Raw genomic sequence first — 8,714 nt, forward strand, 5'->3', positions numbered from 1 at the left:
CAACCTACGCTGAACGCCCTCCATCCTTTTTAACAACTTATTCTTTCTTCTAATAATGTGCCCAAAGACATTCTTATTCCAACCAAGCACCTTCTTCCTGAACCCTTCAGAAGCTTGCAGGACATTCGAATGAGGTTTCCAATTATCTTGGACGAACTCCTTAAACTTAGGATGGGACTCCACGCCAGCTGGTACCGGAACGGTCTCTTCCCCCTAGGCCGGTTGCCTCTCAAAAGTCTAAACAAAATAGGGCAATGGTCCGAATGACGGAACGGAAGATTTAAAACAAAACACTCAGGGAAAGAAGTCAGGGCAGCCACATTAGCATAGACCTTGTCCAAACGAACAAAGGTACTATTGCGTTTCCAAGTGAATCTATGACCCGAAGCCGCCAAGTCGGAAAGCCCACATAAATCCATATTATTTTTGTGGTGAAGATAGTGATTAACATAATGATTGGAACCTCCTCTCTGGTCACTCATAAGGCCGATATCATTAAAGTCTCCCTCAATAAACCAGGGCTCAGAGATGCTGCCACTCATCGAAAAGAGGATCTCCCACAACCGTTTGCGATTAACTAAGATAGGATCAGCATACACAAGGGTAGTCAAGAAGGGAGTAATACCAGAAATGCTCACTTTACAGTGAATGAACTGCTTATCGATACTAATAACATCAAAATGAATCCGATCTGGCCTCCAGAAAAGCCAGATCCCACCAGCTCGGCCAGTAGCCTCCGATCTAACACACCTCCAGTTCTTAAACTTATTAACCACCTCATCTGCTTTCTCACCACTAATCTTAGTTTCCAGTAAAGCAAAACACGAGGGGTTAAACTGTTTAATTAGGTCATTAATATGGATACGGGTAGCCTTGCTAGCCGCACCCCTAACATTCCAGCACAACAAGTCCATAGAAAGGAGGAGACTGACCGCACCAACCTACCTAAGCCAGGTATTTACTAGGGGCTCCTGAGAGCCTCACCGAGGTACCCGCAGGTCCCCTCTTCCCTGAAAAAGCCAAGGAATTCTGGATGCTTTTTTGTTTGCCCTTTGGCTTTTTCAAGCCAGGTTTAATAACCCCCATTGGATTCCCAATACCAGGTTCACCAGTAAGAATAGAAGACCTACCCTCATTAGTTTCCTTCATCTTTCGGGCCGCTTGAACCAAGGCCCCCCCCAACCACTAGCTCAGAAGACACAACAGACTCCAGACCCGACAAACTGTGTTCCATAAGCTCTTCTCCCTGGACAGGCTCATGAACGTCTTCAATAGATAGGGCACCAAACCTAGAGCCAGACCTAAGAGCTAAGCTGGTACCAGCCTCCTCCCTAGCCTTGGGGTTAGGCTTCTCCTTCACATTAGGGGCAGCCATAGGCTTAGAAGGAGCGGAAATCCCCTTCTTGATAATATCAGGAGGAAGATTCTGCATAATAGGAGGCTGAGTTCTACGACGAGTAGTCCATTTAGCTACCATCCAAGGACCGAAGTTTCCTTCATTCCCTTGGTTACCTACAGAAATACTCCCACTCTCCATAACAGTTTCCTTCAAAACACTCTCCCTTTTGGGGCAACCTTCCTGAGAATGACCATACATGCCACAATCATAACAAATGTTATGTAAGCCTTCATATTCGATAAAGAACACCTTGTTCTGAACACAGAACTTAGATAATAAGGGTTTCGCAAGATCCACATCCACACAAACCCTAGCAAACTTACCCCTAATGGCACCAATAGTAGTCTTATCCACATGGTGGACCTTCCCAACCATGCCTCCAATTTTGCTTAGGAATTTCTCACTGTAGTACTCAATGGGAAGGCCCGGAAACCTAACCCAAGTCAAAATCCTGTTAACAGTAGAATCATGGGGATTAAAATTAGGAACCCAAGGCCGTAAAGCCAGAACGTGGTTGGAAATAATATATGGGCCCCCTTTGATCACAGTATTGTAATCCTCAACTCTAGTAAACTTGATGACATAGAAGTCATTTTCAAGGTCAGTAATACTGACTTTCCCTTTCCTAGCCCACTGGGCTTGAATCCTTTGGGCAAAATAATTAAAGCTGATCCTCTTCCCCAACACCTTAACTATCAAAGACACCTTCCACTTCTCTCTGAGTTCCCTCTTCTCTTCCGAAGACAGTCTAATAACCGGATAAAGAGGATCATCCTGGACACCATCCTCCTCGTCCGAATCAGAGAAAAGATCCGCAGAATCCCCTACCATCTCCACTTCCTCAAAGCAGAGCTCCTCCTCAACCACTCCCATAACAATGTCTTTCCAAGACCCTTTACCTATCTCGTTATTGCCAACTGCAGTCCTGGGGGAGGCCATGTTCCCCTGTCCCTGAATATCATGCCCAGCCTCAAAAGGGCTCTGACTCGAGGCAAACTGCCCCCCAAATGCAGCCTCAGCCTGCCCAGCACTGACCGGAATAGGACAATCAATGCCAGGCACAATGCCAGAAAAACCAGGTCAACGCCCAGCCCCAGCATCGGCAGGCCCCGTGCGGTGCCCGGCGCCATCGGCATGGAGGACAGGCGCCGCACAGTCCGCAGGCGGCAACTTGCCCACCCTTCCATCTGGGATCACGGGGAGCAAGGGGCGGGCAACCGCATCAACCGATCCCATGCGCCCACCCCCCAAACATCCAGCAACCACTGCCCCAGGCACAGGGCACCGCTCGTCCAGCCTCCCTGCCGAAGAATCCCCCTCCAGTGGCGCCGCCTGCGTCCCAGTCGAAACCAAGGCAACCGATCCAGGTGCCACGCCCCTGCCCCCACGATCCCAGGCCCCTCCAGCCCCCTAATCCCCTAAACTGGCGCCGCATCCTGCCAGATCTACCCCATCGGACCCTTGCCAAGCCCCCCGACCCCGCTCCCGGGAGCGGTCTCTCACCCGCTCGCCATGCCCCCTCTTCTCCCTTACATCCCCTGCCGAAGCCACAACGCCGCCAGCCGACACTCCATCCTGCACCAGATCCGACGCCCGCCCTACCCCAGCCGCCCGATCCGCCTCACCAAGATCGAAATTGCCGCCATCACCGCCCCCCTCCAAGGTCCGCCTAACCCTAGGTCTCTCTCTCTCTCTCTCTCTCTGTCTTTCGCCATGTCGTTGCGTTCAATTTTATTAATTTGTGTAATACATTTTTATTTTATAATTTATTAAAACATGTCAATATTAGACCTTTTTAAATACTAACAGTAAGAGTTTAATATAATTTTATCAAATACTAATAATTAAACAACTAATAACAAACAATTTACTGCAACCACAAACAGTTAATAATAACGACAACAACTATTAGCTAACGAGTTAACCAAACAAACTCAAAATTTTCATTCAAGTTTGTAATTTACCCCACTTTGCTAGTGGATAACATTACATTTACCTAAATTTTACTTATTAAAAGAAGGAAATATCAAGCTTCTTTAAAACAATTTTATGATAATTATAAAAAAAAATAATGAGATATAGAATCAAGTTCTTTCACAAAAGCATATGCTCCACTTTTATATGAAAAATAATATATATATTATATATATATAAATTCTCACTTCGTTTGATACTATTTTTGTTTTCTACAAAAATAATAATAATTGATTCTCTATTATTTCGAGAAAGTATTTGGAGATAAGGATTGTGTTGTGTGTATTATTTGGCCATGGTGAATCTATACACATGACAATTTGTTTAGTATATATTTTTTTTAGGATTGTGTGTATTTTTTTTTTGGTAGAAAAGGAAAAGAAAAACGAATAACAACAAACTACCTAGGAATTAACCTAGGGAAGCTAACCCCAATCCTATCTTCTAAGAGAAGATGAGAGATGAAACTAGGGGAAACAGGAAGGGTAGTAACGCCTAACGTCCCTTCATGGCCCGCCGCCGCCAAGCGATCAGCAACACGATTCTGCTCTCTAAAAATGTGTCTGAACTCTACGAACTCAAAGGAGGAGCAAAGCCTTATAATAGCTTTGATGAGGTTGCGACTGTTAAGACCCATAGAATGATTCTCAGAAATCATTTTAATTGCTTCCAAATTATCAGACTCCACAGAGAGCCTCTTAACACCCAGCCTTTTAGCAAGATTGATTCCAGTAAGAATAGCCCAGAGCTCCGCAGAAAAGGAAGAACCCAACCCTAAATTCTGGGAGAACCCAGAAAGCCAGACGCCCCCTACATCTCTAAGCACACCTCCAGCCGCAATCTTACCGTTACTGAGGCAGGAACCATCAGTATTCAGCTTCACAACCCCCTCTCTTGGCCTGCTCCATCCCACGAGATGGACATCACAACACTGAGAGGCTCTGGCAAGGGACTCTCCTTTGAAACTATCGATAATAGAGAAAAGTTTTTTCGAGAAGAAATCAGCTAAGTTTGTCATAAAAACAGTTTTATCTCCAAAAATCTCCTCGTTTCTCCATTTCCAAACTTGGTGACAGATAATAGCAAAGAAAATGTCACCATGCTCCATGTATGGAAGCAACTTTCCTCTAACACCATCAGAGAACCAGTCGACCTCAGAATGTGCCATGAAGGAAGAGAAAATATGGTGTGGGAGAATTTTCCTCCAAACCTCTTTACTATTAGAGCAATCTCTAAGAGCATGGCACAAAGTCTCAACATGACCTCTGCATCTACTGCAAGCTCCAGAATCAGTCAAGTGCCTTCTGTGCCTATCCGAATTAGTAAGAAGCCTGTCCTTAACACCCAGCCACAGGAAACTCCTAATACGGAAAGGAACTTTAAGGGTCCAAATCGACTTCCACACATCCGAGGGAGGATCAGATCTAAAGAGAGAGAAAGCTTCAAAGGCCGATTTGCAAGAATAAACTCCATTGTTAGTCAGCGCCCAACAGTGCCTATCCAAGTCTTCCTCTTGATTACTCACCTTCACTCCCCGCATTCTAAGGAGAGTCTCAAGGCTAAAGAAAGTATCAAACTTTGACCAGATCCAGTCCCCTTCCGAGTCAACCACATCGGCAATCCTCCAGTTGCGTATATCACTAGGCGGGGGGGAAGAACACACCTCAATTAACGGTTTATCCCCAATCCAGTTATCAAACCAGAAACTAATGGACTTACCATTCCCCACCTCCAGGCCAACTCCCGAGCAGAACTCATCAAACACAACACTAAGTCCTTTCCAGAGGAAGGAACAATTAGCAACTCTCTCTTTCGGGCCCCCGAAGATTTTGTCTTTCCGATACTTACCACAAAGGAGGCGAACCCAAAGAGAGGAGGGGTTTTGCCACATACGCCAAAGGAGTTTCATTAATAAAACTTTATTATTGTCCTTTGCTTTCCTAATACCCAGACCCCCAGAATCTTTAGGCTGGCAAACCTCACTCCAAGGCACAAGATGGATCTTCCTGCCCTCCGCAGCTTCCCCCCACAGGAAGGATTGTGTGTATTTTGTATTTCCAATGTGAATTTTATTTTTTTTTATGGTTATGGAGTTTTTTTTAAATCCGAGTATTGATTAAAAAGGAAAGAGCTAAGTCCTTGTTTGTTACATCAATAGAGCATAAAGGTAAAACATCATAATAAAAGCTATTAACATTGGAAAAAAAATATATCTAGCAACTAAATGAGCAGTTTTATTCGCTAATTGAGAAAGATATGAGACTGAAAACCCTATATTGTTAAGAAGAAGACATCAGTAGTCGTGGATTAATATCCCAAACTCGGACACATCTGTTTTAGTAGAATTAATGCTGTCCGCCACAAATTTAACGTCTGCTTCAAACTCCACAAATTCGATCTGCCTACCGAACATCTAAACTATGCTATTCCGAAGTGCAAGGGATTCGATAATTCGTGGTTCTTGGATGCCATGTACAATGTTGCTGCTACAGTTCAGAAAAGCTCCATCAGAGTTACGTACCATAGTCCCGATTCTGCAAGCATCCTCAGTCTGAATATGATGACATCAACGTTGCACTTCATATATCCCACTCGCGGTTTCACCCATTTCGTAGCAAATTGCAAAGGAAGGGATGGGGAGCTAGATTGCTGGGACTGCAATTTTTCCAATCCCGATAAAGGTTTAAGTGATCTGAAGGCATTGCTCGACATTCAGCACTTTGTCGTTCCATAACACATTGTTTCGTTGTTTCCACACTGTAAATAGTACACACACCATACTATTAACATCGTCATTCCGAGCCGACTAACATCTCTCCAGAAACCATTCCATTGTATCGTTATATGTCCAGACCCATCGCCCACCAATAGCTTCACACAAATGTACAAGTTGTAAATAAATGTCAAATAGTCTCTTCACTATTCTCGCATAGAACACAAGTGCTAGGAACTTCAACATGACTTTCCAGGAGTCACATACTAAGAGGTAGACAACGAGAACATAATTTCCATAGGAACGCTTACATTTTCGGCGGGATGTTAAGATGCCAGAGCTTAGACCAGCCCACTACGGGTTCCCCAATATTCACGCCATAGTCTAACACTTTATATACTGACTTAGACGAGTACAAACCATCATTCGTGTAATACCAGATTAACTCGTCTGCTACCTCTTAGTGAGGGAGAATCAGGTTGCATATTTTAGCCGCTTCCTCAACACACAGACAACCATAAACCATATCATGATCCTAAACCTTCGACCCTAGGATAAACATATCTTCCACCATAAACTCTTCCATTCCCGAAACACACATCGACTTAATAATAAATTCCTCCAAATTAGGTACTCACATGTCCTTCCATACCCTAATAGAATTTCCATCACCAACTCTCCATCGTAACCTAATTTGAAGACATCAATCGAACTCCAAATACTCCTCCAAATGAAAGTAGAATTATTGCCTAACTTGGAGGAAAGAAATGACACATTCTAGATAATATTTAGCTTTTATGTGAGGAGAGCGAATTAACTTCCATCCTTACTTACTAGTAGTGATAAATTAAACAATCTCAAATCTGGAAACCTGAGGCCCATTTGATCTTTACCCTTACACAATCTTTCTGAATCGAACCCGTGAATGTTCCTATTTCCATTTGGTTTCGAACCTCGCCAAAAGGAATGCACCATCCATTGTAGTTCATCATAAATTGACTTTCGTAATAAAAAAGTACTCATACAGAAGGTTGGAAGGGCTTGGGCTACCGACTTAAGTAGAACCTCCTTACATGCACTAGAAACGAGCACCCCAACTTCCACACTGCTTCCGAAGCCTTTCAATCAAGAACTAAGTCATTCCAAACTTCCTTTTAGCTGCTTCCAAAGCTACTATATACTTTGTTTTGATCTTTGGCTCGACTATGGTTTCCTGCTTGGAACTATTCGAGCTAACTGTACCTCTATCAGAATAAACTTGTATTACGTGAAATCATCTTTATCAGTTTGATGACTTGTATCTGAAAGTCTCCAACTTTCAAATTTTCATCTCCATATACTTGCAACATACCTTTAGTCATTTTAAGCACTTAAGAATAATCTTGACAACAATCTAGTGACCATCACTCGGATTGACCTGTAATCGACTTTATCATGCTTAGAGCAAAAGTGATAGGTCTAGTGCAAAATGCTTTTAGCACTTTGTCAACATATCTAGACTAGGAGAGGTCAAGCAGTCTTCTCAATCTATCCTCATAGATCTTAATCCTTAAGATATAAGCTGCTTCTCCTAAGTCTATTATAGAGAATTTTATCCGATAACCAAATTTTCACCGATTGCAGCATAGCTATGTCGTTTCCACTATTATAATATCATCGATATATAATACTAAGTAAACGACCGAGCTCCCACTAGTTTACATGTATAGGCTTACAAGAGCCTCCTCATAAGTTGTAGGCTCATCGCCTAACACGGGAACCTCTTTGTATACTTTTTATTTATATATACTTGAAAAATAAAGTTTTACTTTGAGGGTCAATAATAATAAATTCTTTTCTATGCGAAAATGACAAACAAACTCTAGAGTTTTATCCTATATTTTTCCTAACATAAAAATATAGTTTGAAAAGACATAAATTTTCTTTATACATTTGCATTAATATAATATTATTTAGGAAAATGGGTAGTATAGAGGTAAAAAGGTGAGTTGGTCCACAAAATATGAAGTCCATTATGGTTAGATTTTGTGAGTGATTGGGCTTTATGAATGAGAGTCCATCCCATCCCATCCCATCCAATCCCATGCCTCTCAAACTTTGAGCCAATTCTCTGAATCCTACTTATTTCACATGCGGTAGGGACTATTCATTAGGACTATGTGCAAATATTTTTTGTTCTTCTTTTTTTTTTATTCATTTTGCTTTATTTATATAGGGCGTTACATCTATTTGGATCTCCGAACTAAAGCTTTAAAGTCAACTAAAACCTTAAACTATGAAAATCATTAATGGTGTCTGAACTAAGTAAAAATCATCAATTGAATCCTTATCCTATTCTAAAATTAGAAACTGTGACTATTTGATATAGACTGTAATGATCTATGTGTTGGTTCAAAATGAGGTTAGGGAAGAAGATATGAAACTGTTCAACCGAATGATTTTCGATGAGGGCTCAATTGATAATTTTTTATTTAAAATTAAATTCTTAACCCTTAAAATAAGATAATCAATTCAATTACCCTAAACTACCTAGAGTCACCATTTCCAATTTCAATCTCTAACTCTGATAACTCGGGGAAAAATCCTTGATCGGAGCACTTCCCTGTGAGGCGCCGTTGGGATCGGCCG

This window comes from Euphorbia lathyris, chromosome 10, assembly GCF_963576675.1.
Source record: "Euphorbia lathyris chromosome 10, ddEupLath1.1, whole genome shotgun sequence".
NCBI classification, from domain to species: domain Eukaryota; kingdom Viridiplantae; phylum Streptophyta; class Magnoliopsida; order Malpighiales; family Euphorbiaceae; genus Euphorbia; species Euphorbia lathyris.